The following is an 18,566-nucleotide window of genomic DNA, read 5'->3' as shown; positions in this document are numbered from 1 at the left end:
AAGAGGCCATGGAGCTAGGAGCTGGTGAAGAGGCCATGGAGCTAGGAGCTGGTGAAGAGGCCATGGAGGGGTGTTGCTTAATTAACTTGCTCCGCATGGCTTGTTCATGTTTGTTTTGTATAGAAATCAGGACAATCAGCCCAAGGATGAAACCAATTCAAAGGAGTGGGCTCTCCCCAGTTGATCATTATACCCGAATCTTATGGAAGCGTTTTCTTATCTGAAGCCCTTCCCCCTCTGATGCCTCTAGTTTGTGAGTAGTTGACATAAAACCAGCCAGTATATCTGTGCTTTACTATGACAAAGCAAGCCTGGAATATTAAACACAAAGATCCTTCTCTTTATCTGGTGCCTTTTAAAGCACATCTTGGTTTTCTGAAGGTCATCTTCTGGATCTACAAATTCCCAAGGCAGGCTCATGTCAGAAGACCTGCACTAGGCTCCAATTGTCCTTTACTTTACCCACTATTGTGTCTCAGGATTGGAGGAGCCCCATCAAATTTCTCTGGCGAAATTATAGATTTATGGTGGAGGTCCTTGGAAGTGGGGTATTGGGGAGGTGATTGGACAACAGGTAGAGAGTCCTTATGAAGTATTACTCTTGTGTACTAGTTCCTGTTTTTATTGCTGTGACAAAATAGTAGACATGAGTAACTTAAGGGAGCCATGATTTATTTTATTATGCTTTCAGTGTGCTTAGACCATCATGGCAATGAAGACTCAGCATGACTCACTCTCAGAAACTGTTTTTTCCTATAGTACTCATGAGGGCTGCTGTATTCAAAGAGGACCCACAAAAGGTAACAACAACAAAAAAATGCTAGAACATCCTAAAGCCTTGGATTCTTCAAAACAATTACAGTCTCAATGATGTGGAAGTCTTAGTGGCTGGCTACCATAGTCTTGTAGGTATTGGGCTATGATAATACTCTCCTTTACACAAAACAAAACTGTGTAACAAGAGTTTTATATTTTCTGGTCATTTGATGAACAGTAAATTAGTTTACTGTAATATTGGCATCATATAATAGCAATAGAAGAAGACCAGCAAGAAGACTTGGAGCCGTAGGTAAGACGTCTGGTCAGAAGAATTCTAGAGCTAATCAGATGGGAGGTTTAGCAGTGATGTCTTTGGAGTTCCATGAACTGGGACTTGTAAAGACATCACCTCAAAGTAACAGACATATTATTTCATCTCAAGCTTTTCACCAGTACTTTATGGTGTCTTTGGGCTCCGGTGAAAATAACAGTAGTCCTTTCTTTTCTCTAATTTTGCTTTCTATAGTTTCAGTAACTCATGGTCAGCCATAGATTAAGAAAAGTTCATTGAAATTCCATCAATAAAGAGTCTATGTATTGTTGTTTCTGATTGTTATGAGGCTTCTTGATCCAACCCTCTCAGCACTGAGTTATGTCTTCATGACTTGTATCTGCTATACTGCACATGCTCACCACACATTTGTCTAGTCACCGAATAGATATGGGTTACTGGGTTGGCCATTTTAACCATCCAATGTTGAAATTCTTGTGTTCATGTAACCCTTATTTTAATTAGTAATGGCCCACAAAGCACAGGCCCCCAAAAATTTCAATTTGGGTGGATCCTTTAAGTGAAAAGATGAAAGTTCTCAATTTAGTAAGAAAACAAAAAAGCCTATGGTTGGAATGGATTGTTTCTCCATAAAACTGTAAAGAAGAAAAACTAAAATGTGTTTTATTTTTGTTGCTGTTTCTCAAGTCATCGAAGCTTGGTCCCAGTTCCTGGTAAGACTTTGATGCAAATAAGAAATACTCAATTTGTAGAAAACATGATCTGAAACATTTTCCATGTGACAGCAGGATGTTGCACTGGAAAGCATAGTGCCCAATTTATAATTCAGCTATCATAGGTAGACATGTAAAAGGAAAATATGGCATATGTAGTGTTGTGCAGTATTCAGAGTTTTAGGCACTGTGGTGGTATGAATAGAATGGCACCAATAGACTCAAGTGTTTGAATGCTTCATCCATAGGGAGTGGTAGTATTAGGAGGTGAGTAATTGTTTGAGTAGTGCAGATTTGTTGGAGAAAGTGTGTCTTTGAGGACAGGCATTGAGGTCTCATATGCTCAAGCCAGGCCCAGTATGGTATTGTCTCTTTCTGTTGCCTCAGATCCAAATGTAGAACTCTCAGCTCCTTTCCAGTACCATATCTGCTTATATGACACCATGCTTCCTAGCATGAGTATAATGGACTAAATCGCTGAAATTGTAAGCTAGACCTAATTAAATGTCTTTCTTTATAAGAGTTGCTGTGGTCATTGTGTATTTTCACAGCAATAGGAACTCTAATTAAGACAGGCACCCATTAGGATTTTTAACCTGCATGGATAAAGGGGAACTCATGTACTTTAATGTGTATATATACTAGGTGTCAAGAAAGGCTGAGTTGAAGGGGTATAGCAACAAGAACTCTTCAGAAGTTCCATGTGGTGTCATAAGCATCTCAAATTTGAATTTGGTGCCTTTTGATTACATGCTAGTAGGCAATACCCTAAGATGTTAGTAGTACCTACAGATGGATAGATAGAACACTCGGTTGACTTTATGGCAAGCATGTAGAGAAGACTTAAGATTCAAAATTATAATTTCTGAAGGGATCTATGGCTCCTGCAAATAATATCTTTGGTTATATGCTAACATCAATAAAATGTGACCTACCAAAGAAATATATAAAAAATAATGTAGACAGACCATCTGACAGGATGTAGCGCTCTGTCATCAAAGGTGATATACATGACATTTTGAAAGAAGGCTCCTAATCCTCAAATCATATCACTAGTTTTCATAGACATGTTGGCAAGAATAGGTGCCACACTGAGGCCTATTCGCATGGGCTTCCTCTCTTCGAAGCTGAACTAACTACAAAGCTTCTAATGTTCTAGCTCCAGAGACACAAAACTCCATTTACCCTCAGGGTTATACCATTTCCTGAGGAAGATGATCAGCCATATAGTGACAATATCATTGCACTGGGCTCCTTCAACTTTTGGACATGTTGAAAATTAGCAATGATGGGGTTCTACTGTCATATCTTATGCCAGACAGAAGCTGCCACATAAAATGGACTTTTAAGGTGGCCTGGTCTTGCCATAGTGAGGCACTAACTTGATAATATTTTGTGAGGATTGGGAGCTATCTTCCAGAACATTCTATATGATTAATCAACTGTCATGTGATTATTTTGATGCTGTTGTTTACAATATGTAGACTACACAAAGTGAAAAACCAAAGGTTTAAAGTAGGAATGGCTATGAGTATATATTTCCTATTGCTGATGTAATAAAATTTCAAAATAAGTAAATTAATAATGAAGTAATGGCATAAAGCAACTTCTATTCTTTTACTTATGTTACTACTCTATAGAAGTCTGGCAGTATCATCTTGTTTTAACTGAGTTTTGCAAAGCTGAAATGAAGGTGATATCTATCCTATACAATTTTCTGTAGGTTTTAGAGATGAATAAATATCCAAGCTCATCTAGACTGAATTCAGTTCTTGGCACATTAAACTCTTCAGGTTTAGGAAGAATGTCTCTACCCTATTGCTGCCCATTCTCTAGATCTGATCTTTTCTCCTATAGGTGGTTTGCATCCCATTTCACTCTTCCTTCTTTCCCAGTTAAGAAGCAGTGGGCCAAACCCTACTCAAATTGGAAAAATACTTTGTTTTTAAGGGTTTATCTGATTAGATTGGCTTCCTTCCAATTAATCCAGAGTAATCTCTTTATCTTCATGTTTATAATAGCTATCTCTGAAGTTTCTTTACTTAGATCTATCAAGTCTCTTTTGCAATGTTATACCATATTTATAGGTTGCAGAATATGAACAGAGAGGTTACTCTGATACAAACTCATTGACTACTGCTTCTCACAGTGAGGTTCTGGGAGAGCCATGGCCGCTGTCCTGGAAACTGTGAATCTGGGGGTCCCAGGTTCAGGAGGACAAACACTTCTACCAGGGGACATAGCCAAAGTCGAAACTCTATCATACTGGAATTTGCAATTCATTATATAGAATGCTCTTCCCTAATAGAATGACCTTGATCTAATGAGCTACAAAGCTCAGAGAATTGGCAACAACAAAAGTTTTAGTATTGGTCCTGTAAGCACTACTATGCTGTAGGCAAGGTTTTCCGGCTTCTAAAGACAGCAACTGTGGTAGGTATCTCCTGCCTTCTCAGTTATTTGGAGGGAAGTTGAGAAGGTGTGATCTGATAAGCTCCTAAATGATAGCAGGGAGGGGCTACATCAAGACTCTGGGAGAAGGCATTCCAGACATGCCTTCTGTCTTGGGAATGAGCAGATGAAAGGGCTGACTTGCTTCCCTATCTATTTGGAGAGCCTTTGCAGGGTGAGGGAGGAAGAGATAGAAAGGGAGTATCCTGAGAACTGAACCCAACTGTGAACTCCATGCTGAAGCCCTTGACATGATGTAGTAGGAGAATTAAAAGATACTTCAGGATTTCTATAATTAGTGGAAAGTGATCCAAGTGTGTGTGGGGGAACCAGAGAAAACTCAGGCACAGTATTTATAACTGATCTTTGAATAAACATCCAGCCATGCTTTACTGGGATGTTTTTCTATCTGGTTAAATGACTGAGAACTGGAGTTGGTAGAGTGACTTAGGAAGGAAAAGAAAACTATGATAGTTGAGAACTGTGTCAAATCTTGAGTTACCTATCAGAGCCTCAACACTGAAGAAGTTAAAATTGTCTTTTTCCTAAAGTTCTACCTACCTAAAGTATTCTACTTTCATGAAGATAATTTCTCTTGGACTCCAATAAGATTTTCTTTATTGTTTGGAAGAGCATATTATAAAAAGTGAAATGATTTAGTAGCATTTCAATAACTTGGCCTAAAGTTTTAGATGTCTATCAACAATGGTAGTAAAAATTTTCCTCTACACAACTTACTTTGATTTCAGTTTAGGATTTAAAGAATTTTTTTAAAGAAATGATATACAAAAGCCTCATTCCTTTAATTGCAAAGAAAATAAAAAAATATTTAAATATTTGTATGTATAACATATAACCATAAGGTAATTTCTAACATATAGAATCACCTCTCTCAATACATTTAGAACAAGTCATCCATTTTTAATGAATGTATTATTTTGTGTATATAACTGTTTTGTGTTTGTGTATATACAGATGTATACTATCTGCCCATGAAGCTTGGGAGAAGTCATCTGAGGCTTTGAAACTGGAGTTCCTGCATATGATTATGAACTGTCAAGCTGGGAATATAACCCAGGTCCTTGGCAAGAGTAACAAGTGCTCTTAACCTGTGAGCCATCTTTTCAGCCTACAGTTTTAGACTCTATGTTTGTAAAAGAAAAAAAAAATCTTTGCCAGGCAGTGGTGGTACACACCTTTAATTCCAGCACTTGGGAGGCAGAGGCAGGTGGATTTCTGAGTGCAAGGCCAGTCTGGTCTACAGAGTGAGTTCCAGGACAGCCAGAGCTATACAGAGAAACTCTGTATCGAAAATAACAAGAACAACAACAACAAAAAGATCTTTGACAGGCAGAATACTCCTCTTTTCAAGTCCTTAGAAGCTCACAAGTATGTGTCTATTACAATATCTAGCTTTCTGTGGCTTTCTATATAACTGCTCATTCTTTCTGATATGAACAATAAAGAAAATGTCTCTCAAAGTAATAGACTCATCATATTTATTTTCCAAAAGTAAGCTAATTTTTGAAAATATTTTTCATTCTGTGGAAACAGCCTATCATGGGAGGGCTAATCACCTAGTCAGCTCTAAGTCTTATCATTCCAAAATCTTGTGTAAGAGGTACATGACAATCTGCTTGGAGAATCCTGAAATACTCTCCAAGTGACCAGGAACAATGCCTATGTGGCAAAACTGAGGCAGGTATCCATTTCTGATTTCTTGTTTATGGATCCAACACTCAATAGATATTCCTAAACACATATTTTTGGAGAAATATGTTTATCTGAAAAGAAAAACAAAAGCTAATGAAAGGGACAAAATGTTGTTTAAAAATAGTGATTTTGAGACCTTGGGCACGAACTCTGAAGACAGTCTCACAACACCCAAAGGAAGATATACTCCCAGATGCTCTAACATTCCCAGGATCATAGGATCAGAGGTGAGGAGGACATATCTGCCCCAACACCAGAAGTAACTGGGACCAGCAGGACCCAGGTACCCAGGAACTCTACCTGACCAGTGGCAAGGGTTCCTTCCAGTCTGGGCCAGTGCATGGCCCAGCAGACTTTGGGCATGAATGCCCCAGCTAGTCCCATAACACCCAAAAGTAGCTCCACTTCCAGGTGTTCTAACATGCCCAGGTCCACAGGATCTCAGGATCTTAGGATCCCAGGATCCCAGGAGCTTGGACACACCGGGATCTCAGGGTCCCAGAGGCAGCTTGACTCCCAGGAGCTCTGACACACCCAGTATCTCAGGACCACAGGATATCAGAATTACAGGATCCCAGAGACAGCTGAACTTTAGGAGTTCTGACACAACCAGATTCACAGGAAGGACAGGATCCAGTCAGATAGAGCAAGGGCAGGTAGTACTACAGATAATCAGATGGCGGGAGGCAAACATAAGGACATAAGCACCAGAAACAAAGGTCACTTGGCATCATCAGAACCCAATTCTCCCACTATTGCAAGTCCTGGATACCACAACACACTGGAAAAGCAAGATTCACATCTAAAATAACTTCTCATGATGGTGATAGTGGACTTGAAGAAGGACATAAATAACTCCCTTAAAGAAATACAGGAGAACACAAGTAAACAGCTAGAAGCCCTTCAAGAGGAAACACTAAAATCTCTTAAAGAATTACAGGAAAACACAATCAAACAGGAGAAGAAAATGAGTAAAACCATCCAAGATCTAAAAATTCAAATAGAAACAATAAAGAAATCACAAAGGAAGACAACCCTGGAGTTAGAAAACCTAGGAAAGAGATCAGGAGTCATAGATGTAAGCATCACCAACAGAATAAAAGAGATAGAAGAGAGGATCTCAGGTATAGAAGACACCATAGAAAACATTGACACAATAGTCAAAGAAAATGCAACAAGGCAAAAAACTCCTGACCCAAAATATCCAGGAAATCCAGGATGCAATGAGAAGACCAAACCTAAGGATAATTAGGTATACAAGAGAGACAAGATTTCCAAAGGGCCAGTAAATATCTTCAACAAAATTATGATAGAAAACTTCCCTAACCTAAAGAAAGAGATGCCCATGAACATAAAGAAGCCTACAGAACTCCAAATAGATTGGACCAGAAAAGAAAATTTTCTCTTTACATAATAATCAAAACACCAAATGCACTAAACCAAGAAAGAACATTAAAAGCAGTAAGGGGAAAAGGTCAAGTAACATACAAAGGCAGGCCTATCACAATTACACCAGACTTCTCACCAGAGACTATGAAAGCTAGAAGATCCTGGGCAGATGTCATATAGACCCTACAAGAACACAAATGCCAGCTCAGGCTACTATACCCAGCAAAACTCTCAATTACTATCAATGGAGAAACCAAGGTATTCCTTGACAAAACCAAATTTACACAGTAAATTTCCATAAATCCAACTCTACAAAGGGTAATAGATGAAAACACCAACACAAGGAGGGAAACTAAACCCTAGAAACAGCAAGAAAATAATCTTCTTTCAACAAACCCAAAAGAAAATAGCCACACAAACATGATTCCACCTCTAACAACAAAAATAACAGAAAGCAACAATCACTTTTCATTAATATCTCTTAACATCAACAGGTTCAATTCCCCAAAAACGTCATAGACTAACAGACTGGATACATGAACAGGACCCAGCATTTTGCTGCATATAGAAAACACACCTCAGAGACAAAGACAGACATTACCTCAGAGTAAAAGGTTGGAAAACAATTTTCCAAGCAAATGGCCCCAAGAAAAAAGCTGGAGTAGCCATTCTAATATTGGATAAAATCAACTTTCAACCAAAAGTTATCAGAAAAGATAAGGAAGGACACTTCATATTGGTCAAAGGAAAAATCTTCTAAGATGAACTCTCAATTCTGAACATCTATGCTCCAAATGCAAGGGTATCCACATTCATAAAAGAAACTTTACTAAAGCTCAAAGCACACATTGTACCACCCACAATAATAGTGGGAGACTTCACCCCACTCTCATCATTGGACTGATCATGGAAACAGTAACTAAATAGACAGAGTTTATAGTTTATAGTTAGTTTATAGTTAAATATAAATTAACAAAAGTTATAAACCAAATAAATCTAACAGATATTTATAGAACATTTTATCCTAAAGCAAAAGAATATACCTTCTTCTCAGCACCTCATGGTACCTTCTCCAAAATTGACCATATAATTGGTAACAAGACAGGCCTCAACAGATACAAAAAGACTGAAATAATCCCAGGTACCCTATCAGATCACCACAGACTAAGGCTGGTCTTCAATATCAACAAAACCAATGGGAAAGCACACATACACATGGAAGCTGAACAATGCTCTACTCAGTGATAACTTGGTCAAGGAAGAAATAAGGAAAGAAGTTAAAGACTTTTTAGAATTTAGTGGAAATGAAGACATAAAACCAAAATTTATGGGACACAATGAAAGCAGTGGTAAGAGGAAATTTTATAGGTCTAAGTGCCTCCAAAAAGAAACTGGAGAGAGCTTACACTAGCAGCTTGACAACACACTTGAAAGCTCTAGAACAAAAAGAAGCAAATACACCCAAGAGGAGTAGATGGCAGGAATAATCAAACTCAGGGTTGAAGTCAACCAAACTAGAATCAAAGAAAACTATATTATATTTATATAAAGAATCAACAAAACCAAGAGCTGGTTCTTTGAGAAAACTAACAAGATAGAAAAACCCTTAGCCAGAATAACCAGAGAGCATAGAGATAGTATCCAAATTAATAAAATCAGAAATGAAAAGGGAGACATCACAACAAAATATATTTTAAAATAATTTTTCTGTTTGTTGACCATTAACAGGTGAAAATATTAAAATCATGTTTTACAAACATCATGGAAATATTATTGATAATTTTTCTCTTGAAAATAGCATTTCTTAATGCTTAACTTCAGAGAATTTTTGCTATTTTGAAATTTTTAAAATATACTCACTGCTAACATAATTTCTCTGCTAGAAACACTGATGATCTATTTTAAGTAAATTGATTGTTAGACAATGTACACAGATATATAATGCATTTTAAATACTCTCTCACTATGTCAGGTGGTACCATATAAAGGCTTTTGAATATATTTCTTAATGATTCATTTTTAATATTTTATACTATTTTACTATACTTAATTCCCAAAGAATATTTTGTATGTTTTGAAACACTATACTTAATTCCCAAAGAATATTTTGTATGTTTTGAAACACTATAGTAATCAACATTAGATATAGGATCCTCAGTTATAGATAGTATTGAATATTCACTAATAATATTTTTAGGTATGAAAGGATATGAATATAAAAGTTGAATAAATTTTTATGTATTATTTGATTCTCAAAATACCCAATATTATTAATATGTTTGGTGTATAAGTACATTTAAATAAAAAGTTTAAGAAAAAACTATGATCCAACATTCCAAACATATGCATATATTATATATATATATATATTTCCATTTCCTTAAAATCAGTGGTTTTAAATATAAGAATATCATTTATGATAATGGATTACCCCGTCAAACCTCTGCAGAGTCCCCTCTGTAGCTGAGAAGCATTCTTGTGCTTTGATGAATCCCCTCTTCCGGCTATCTGTCCCCATCACTATAAGTTCCCAAGGAGAGTGTAAGAGCTTCCTAAAAATGGTAACTTTCAAAATTGTGAATTTTTAGTAGCCAACCAAAAAAAACCTAGATCTCTTTAAAAATGTATTAGTTTAGAATTGTTTTGCTTGATAAGCAAGCAAGAGTATAATAGCATTTAACAACAACAACAACAACAAATTGTTATTTTTTAACCTTTATTTAATCACCAGTGACCATTTCCATGAGCTAAAAGTGCAATCCAGGAACTTAAAACTGAAGTCAAGTTTTTATAAAATCAAATAGTAGAGGGGACAGGATCCAGTAGTTGAAAAAGTTTAGACAATTTTATTCTGTATTTTACTCTATCTCATTAGTAGGAACATAAAACAGGCAGTTAAGGAAAGAAGTCAGAGGGGTTGGGTAACAAGATGGCCCAGTCACTAAAATTTATTGCTGCCAAGCTTGACAATATGTTTGATCCCTGGGGCCCACATGGTGCAATGTGAGACATTGTTTGCACAAGTTGTCCTCTGACATGCACTCATGTGCTGTTCATAGGCAAACTACCTCATGAATGAATGAACGAATGGATGAATATTAACAGTGAGTTCACCAATGAAGGGTAATGGTACATGCTGTTTACTGAACTCCCTCTTTGTGCTAAAAGTACATTAATATCTTATATGTGTTATTTCATTGATTTCTGGAAAACACTAGAGTGTAGGTTCCAAAGAACAGAGACAATTTTACCTGTTCTGATCATTCAATAATACTTGGAATTTTTCCTATCAACAAGCCACTTGGAATAGTTTAGGTTTGTCCGAAGCATTTGTCATGTCCTTATAAATAGAAGAATCCTCTGAGAGAGGTGCTATTAAATCCCTCTATTTCAGATGAAGAAGCAACGCCAAGGAAGTGATTTGTGGTTTCTGAGGTGAGGGTACCTGGGAGAAGGAAGAGCTTGTTGCTCTACCTATTGTGCAGTATAGTCACCCACAAATGAGCAGAAAGTATAGCAACACTGTCATTTTCATTTTATTCGTGGCAAGCTAACTTTCATTTAACCTTGTAAAGGGTGGCTCTTCCTTGGTTTTCTCACTTTACAGCCTTCAGGAAAGCTTGGCTGTTTTCAGTCATCAATGACTAAAATTCATTGAACACAACAAAGTGTATAAAACTTTATCTTGACTCATGCAACATCATAGGATGGATACCCATCAAGTAGAGGCCCTTAGGCAAACATTATGACTAATGAATGAACAACACTGGTCCTCCTTCCCTGGCCTTTATGTAATTCCACAAGATTTGGTTTTACTAGTGGAATGTCACACCTTTGCTAGAAGATCTTGATGGCTTTCATTGAAGTGGAACAGACAGAACTTGCTTGTTCAACATCCCTAATGAAGAACTTGGCACATGACCAATACCTACAAAGCAGATGTACTTTTCTTAATATTGAGTTGGAAGCAGCTGACAGGTTGTCATAAAGAGGCAGAGACTTAAGAATCATGTCAGGGAAATATGACCAGGCCTGTGTCTGGGTTTCAGAGATCCAGTGACAGCTGCTGTAGTAATTCATGCCCCCATATGCAAATACAAAATTAAATGTAATAAAAGATGAATCTACTTAGTGAGACCATCATCATCTCAAAAGCATACATTTTTCCAGGTGAGACAAAATCTTGATTGAACCAGATTTTCTCCTGCTATTCCTGTTACTTCAGTGGAAGTGGATGTAGATAGAGCCTTCTGTTTCTCGGCCAACACAGCAGAAGACTGATGATTCTAAGAAGCACCATCATGGCACGCAATCTTCAAATGGAAAGTGATCTGTATAGCTTTAGGGAAAATAAAGCTAACTTTAATAACTCTATTATCATATCTGTGTCATTTGCTTTATTACCTTTTATTTTGGTTATGTGGATTAGCTGCAATCTATGGAGAGTCTTATTGATGTGTTGTCATATTGTATGTACACAGATATGTAGATTGTACATCTGTTGGGGGAAGTATGACATCTTCACTTGTTTAGAAGCCACTAATCAATTCTCCTCTGGTGTTTTGTACAAGTCTTATTTCCTAGATATTACTACAATAGAAGCAATACTAAAACCCTATTTTAAAACCAACTCTTGCAGAGTCCTGGGTCTGGATGAACTTGTTCACGTTAGGCCATGTGCTCATTGGCTTAACTCTGTTAGGTTACATTGTTATACTTAATTTAATTTGAGCATGTACATTATCTCTCTAGATTTCTTAAAAGTTACTAACAAGGAAACTGCAATTCATTGCTGGTGATATGGGAAATGTGTGGACTGATGACAGAATTCACTAAAAGGGTCATCTAATTTGAGAAGCTAGGTTATTTTGGCTAGTTCCCTAAATACATAATTCATTTAATTTACTCTATATAGAGCTCATTGTTTTAGATATAGAGGGTGCCAGGAGTGGCATATTCTGTTTTTGTCTTGGAATAAGAACAAATAGAAGGAAAATATAAGTTGTTGTAAGAAAAACCACACAAAAGTTAGAGAAAACAAGAAAAGACTAGAACCAGAATCTCAGGAAACTTTCCAAGCAGGCAGCACTGGCCTGCAAAGGCAGCAGAGTTAAGCATGCGCAAACGAATGAGCAAAGTCATGCGGTCCTCAAACACAGAACTTCTCTGGGAATTGGTAAGAAAGTCTGGTTTGTTGGAATGCAGGAGGAGCAAGCTTAGGGCTACACACTGACAGCAGATCTTGAAGATTAGACAGAGTAGTCCTCGTTTTAGCAGCAAGGAAGTGGAGAGTCATTGTTCTGGATGTGCTTTAGGGTTGGAATCTTGCTTCTGAAGAGCTGTCTAGAAGTAACAAACAATATCGAAAAATCAGAGTCCTCTTCAAGAGAACACAGAGACAATGGGTATGATGTATCCATCTGCTTGTCTGTCAGTCTGCCTCTCTCTCTCTCTCTCTCTCACATCTATCATGTATCATCTGTATATCTATCTATCAATCAATCTATCTAGATCTAACATCTATCATCGTGTTCCTAAGGAGCTAGTTTAGTATAGTTTTTTGTAATTTCGTTTTTCAAATTAACTCAATTTATTTGCTCACATAATTACTCTATCTAGATGGAGTGGCACAGGTGAGATGCTTCCTCCACCTTCCAAATCTTTGTCCTCAGGTTTGTGCTCTGTTGCATGACTGTATCTCTTTCTGGGTTGTTTATACTCTTTCAGGGGCTACTGCATCAGTAGATAGTTATCTAGCTTCTTTTCTATCCACCCATTTGTGGACATAATCATTTTATCTCTCTGGCTCTGACAGTACCTGACTAATACAGAAGCAGAGGTTCACAGCCATCTATTGGACTGAGTACAGGATCCCCAATGAAGGAACTAGAGAAAGGAACCAAGGAGCTGAAGGGTTTACAGCCCCTTGGGATGAACAACAATATGAACTAACTAGTACCCCCAAAGCTCCCAGGGACTAAACCACTAACCAAAGAGTACACATAGGGGGACTCATGGCTCCAGCAGCATATGTATAGCAGAGGATGACTAAGTTGGTCTTCAATGGGAGGAGAGGACCTGTTCTATGTCCCAGTGTAGGGGAATGCCAGGGCCAGTAAGCAGGAGGGGGTGGGATGGTGAACAGGGGGAGGGGGGAGGGAACAGGGGTTTGTTTTAGTTTTTGTTTTTTTAATTTAATTTTCTTATTTTCTTCTTTTTTTTTTGAGGGGAACTTGGGAAAGAATATATTGTAAATAAAGGATATATTGTAAAGAGAAGAGGACTGGAACAGCAGGGGGAAGCTGGCTTTACACAGAATAGGGTACTGAACTCAACAACAGAGAAGAGAGTACTGAACTCAACTCTCAACAGAGAGTACTCTAAAGAGTAGGCAGGTGAGACAGGGACTGGCATAAGGAACTGCACACTCATTAGAGGCTCAAGTGTCCTGTAAATAAAGAAATTTGGGGTAGTCAGGAGAATTGGAAGTTGGGACTTTTATGTTTTTAAAATTCCCCTCTTTCTATTACTCAGAAATTTTTGAGTCCTGTGTTCTGCGTGTGTGGTTGGGTGTGTATGATGAAGCAACGAGGTGGGAAGAGAACCTGGTGTCTTGGATCTGCAGAGAAATCCATGGATTTCTAAATTTGCACAATTCAGTGATGATCTATTTCATAATAAACAAGCAACAATCACTGCCAGTAGGTACAACGTAGAATACACTTCTCATGTTGATGCCTGAATTATGTAGTCTTCTGCACAGCTCCTTTCCATGCTCACATAATAATCTGCAGAGAGCCCTCTGTGCTGCTCCTCCATTTCCTTCTCCTCTTTCCCCATTTTATGTTTTAGTTATGTATACTGAGGTCATGTATGGAGGCCAGAGGACAAAGCAAAGGTTAGGTGTCTCCTTATATAAGGTGGGTCTTGGGAATTGAGCTCAGGTCGTTAGTCTTTGTGGCAAGAGCTTTACCCACTGTGCCACTTTAATTTAATTTTAATACAGTTGTTGTTTCCTCAGTGTATCAAAGAGTGGATGCCTGCTTAGTTTAGTTACTAAGTGTGACTTACAGTTTTGTTTCAATGTCTTGTTGTTGTGGATGGCACTGCTCAAGTAGTCCTATGAGGGATCCCACTTGTGAGGATGACAAAGCTAGGCAAGCAGATTATACTAATGGAAAATTTTACTTGGAAAATATCCCAGGATCATGGTGCTGAATGTCTGGACTCAGCAGAATACTGAAGAATGAAAATGTTGCCATGTACTCACTGCATGTGGGATTTTGCTTGTGTACAAATAGTCTTAATAGAAAAAAATTAGAATATCAATAACAAAAATATAAAGACTTTAAAAGCTAGATTGATATGTGGTATTATGATTTCCTTTTCTTTTTAAATAACAAGATGAGTCAGGGCTCACTGGACTTAAACAGCAAAGCATCTGTGGACAATTTGTGACTGTGATCACATGACAGCCCTGAAGCATTTCATACTCACTCAGGCTACAGTGTGTTTTCATCTCTCTGAGTGACCAGTGTGTGTTCTGGTGAGCAGTCACTTTGAAATGGTCTCCACTGTCCCTATCTCTTTGTGTTCTCTTCTGATTTAGTGTACTTAATATGCTCAGTATAAATAGCCAAGTCTTCAGAAAGATTTACCCGCTTTTGTAACTGCTACATTTCCAATTACACACTAAATTAGGCACATAATTGTATAGGGACACTAACATTTTCTAACTGGTGGCTAATGTGCATTTTTCGTCCACCAGTTCAGAAACAGCTCTCTGGCCAAAGAATCACTCTGTTTTAGGGTTCTTTCTAATATTCTGTGTTGAAGTGAAGTCCCAGGTCTTCATTTTAGCTCCATGCTCCCAGAAATAAGACTCAGACTCAAATTTATAAATAGCTTGGCCATATAGCTAGGTTTTTTTCTGAGTAGATCATAACTAAAGACAACTTTTTATCTTAGCCTACATTCTGCCATGTGGTTGGTTATCTGTACTCAGATACCATGTGTCCTACTCACTACATCTTCCTGCCAACTCTATCCCAGAATTCGCTCTCCTCCTGAATGTCCCACCTTTATTTAATTGACAGGTGATGCATCCATATGGTACACAAGACATTCTCTCTACAATGCTAGGTGTTTTTAATCAATTTTATGAAAGTACTTTTAGGTTAAAAAAATATGAAGAAAAGAAAAGAAGTCTTTTCAATGAAGCTTCTCCCATTCAAGACTGCAGGACACAGGAAAGGTTTCTATTCCACATGTGAAGCTGGAATACAAAGGAGACACTATGTGTGGAATAAAATTCCATCAAACCATATTCAAATGCATTTGATGTTCAACTTCTGAGACTCTGAGATGAGGAATCTGGACAGAGTTTGAGGAGGCTTTCTAATGCTTTATTTTCTTTAGGTATCAGATATTTGAGCATTAGTTTCAGGATAAAAGCATCATCCCGTTTTATCAATGTTTTAGATGAAGTATTGTTATTGCATTCTCCCTAGAAGGACCAAAACCTAGACTGACAAATTAAAAAAGACATGAGGACCAAGATTATCTGTGCAGATTGTAAGCAGCCAGGCATTTCATCAGGATCCTGAGGTTAGATATCTGTGTTTATGAATACCCATTAGATCATACCTGGCCAAGCTGAAAACGCCTCAATTACACACACACACACACACACACACACACACACACACACACACACACACACACACACCTTCTGCTTATGATCACCAGATAATTTTGGTGAGTATTCTAAATCTCAAAGCACTTTCTCTCGTCCCATAAGAAGGCATTATTTAATTTTCTTGGCATACTACGCTTCTCTTCAGGGGCAGAGGATTTCAATACAAAGAAACGTGGTGTTTAGTTACATTTTCTTTAAGCCATGCATGTCTCAGGAGAAGGTTGTGCTTATAACCTTATGAAAGTCTGAGTTATGTATATTTGAAAAGCCCATGATGCTCCAAAGTACCATGTAATTATTCTACTTACACTACAGTAATTGGGGAGAGGGGTAAAGTGGGAGGTGGTGAATGATGGGGAAGCTTTGCAGACCCCCAAAGAGAAACCCAAGCTGCTCAAGGTCCCTCAGCAAGAGCCTGCTGCGGAGCACACACAGGTAATGCCAGCTTTCTTTTGGGTGGTAGAATTTGGTCAGCACAGCTATCTCTCCTATTACTTTTAGACACATGTTGCTATAAAATGCTCGCCACCCATGGCAGAAATGTAAGCGCACAGTATGCCTTCTGACTATCCTACTCCCACCCACATTTTCCTTTTCAATATAGACGACAGTCAGGTTACCAGGTAATTTAATTAGTATAACTTCATTTAAAATTAACATAATGAAACAAAATGCATTTACTCAAGATATCACAAACATAACCTTTGTTATGACAAAATGAAGGCAAGCACTCAGGAGGCTTGACTCGGAATCCTTCCTGAAAGCTCTCATTGATAGCTAAACCTTATCTCCACGAGAGGTACTTCATTTGGGGAAAACAGATGTAATAATGCAGGAAGTTAAGCTTGTGTAACCAAGTAGCTGTAATAAGAGACATGAGACACATTCCTAAAAATTAGGAAGTTCTTTATGCTTTACAATTGAAAGGAGCCATTCAGAGTGCGCACTTGCATGGCATTACTTAGGGGTTCTTCAGGATGTGCATGGTTTCCGGCGAAGCCCACACGACAACACTTGCCACATACTGACCACTGTGAAATCGACAGCCTGGGAGGTTCCTGCCACACTGTCCATGTGGGACATGAAGAACTTTTGCTCTAACGATGGTGTTTCTCTAAACTCTGATTTCATAGAGTTGTCCTCTCAGAATAGGGCCCAACGAGGTAGGCAGGAACATTTGGAATATTCCACTTACTACCTAACCTGCCGATATATTGTTGGTCTATGATGTTCCTACAAGTCCCACATGTTGAAGGTTTTGTTCCCAGATTTATAGTATGGAGGGAGTGCTAGGAGTTTGAATGGTAGGACCTAATGAGAAGTTCCGGGTCATCAGAGTACTGTCCTAGTGGAGACTGTCCTCCATCTCTTGTTTCCTGCCCAGGAGAAAGGCTCTGTTCTGTCTCATGGTGTTATCACAGCATGTTGTCTGGACACAGGTCCTAAGCAATAAGGCTACAGACCAAGGACTAGAACTTCCAAAAGTGTGGGTCAAAACAGTCCTTTTTGGTTCTTAAGTTTATTACCTCAGGAATGTTTTATACTGATAGAAATATGACTAACACATGGCCGTACCTGGACTCTCTCTTACTGAAAAGGCAGACGTGGGATTTTAGTATATACTAGTCCATATGAAATAGGAAGAATTCTGTGAAAAAAAAAAGAAAATATCAGTATTGGAAAATGTTTAGCCTTTGGGACTCTTTATTTTATTCAAGCAAAGGAGACAATGTCTAGTTTAATAAGGAAATGGTAAAATAGAAAATTCAGTCTCCCAAACCTTTTAGATACTTTAAAGATATATATATAACTCCTCTTTATTTCATTTTCTAAGATGCTATTATCAGCAATTTGTCTTTCCTAGGCTTAATTCCTTTTCTCTCTCTCTCTCAAAGATTTAAAAAATTATTTGTCTGAATGTGTGTGTTTATATGTGCATATTGTGCATATGTATGTGTATATGTGTGCATTTTTTGTGTGTATGTGTATGGGTATATGTATGTGTATGCCTCTGTGTGTATGTGTATATCTGTATGTATGTGTATGAGTACATGACACATGTGTGGGGCCTAAAGAAGCTAGGAAAAGGCATCCGAGCACCGGAAACTAGATTAGAGGTGGTTATGAGCCACCTGATGTGTGTGGTGGGAACCCACTTGGACCCTCCAAGGAAGAGTTACACATTCTTAACTGCTGAGTCATCTCTCCATCCCCTGCATTCTCTTTGCAGTATTACAGTCTCTTGTGCTTGAATTGCTCAGGGGTACTCTTTGGTATATTTCTGAATATAGTTTTTGAATTGGCCTAAATATTTCTAGAGATAGAATCATACCATCAGAAGAATACAGGTTTTAAGATAAGTATGGAATGTAACAGACCTAAATATGTTTCTCTACAGAAGTCATCCTCTCTTTGCATAGGCAGTGCAATCCTCTGCACGGACAGCACATGTCAGTAGTCTTAGCATGTCCCGTTTGCTAATATGCTGTAAGATCCTCATCAGCTCTCACTTGCTGTAAGATCCTCATCATTGCTAATGTGCTGTAAGATC

General features: G+C 38.0%; 1 pseudogene; it reads right to left on the bottom strand.

Moving 5' to 3' along the window:
- Window positions 1–16,929: 16,929 nt before the first annotated feature.
- Window positions 16,930–18,566, bottom strand: part of LOC116089377 — a 6,960-nt pseudogene continuing 5,323 nt past the window's right edge.

Source organism: Mastomys coucha, unplaced genomic scaffold (assembly GCF_008632895.1).
Source record: "Mastomys coucha isolate ucsf_1 unplaced genomic scaffold, UCSF_Mcou_1 pScaffold14, whole genome shotgun sequence".
Classification (NCBI taxonomy): Eukaryota; Metazoa; Chordata; class Mammalia; order Rodentia; family Muridae; genus Mastomys; species Mastomys coucha.
Note: the sequence above shows the minus strand (reverse complement) of the source record. Positions and strands in the feature narration are given on the sequence as shown.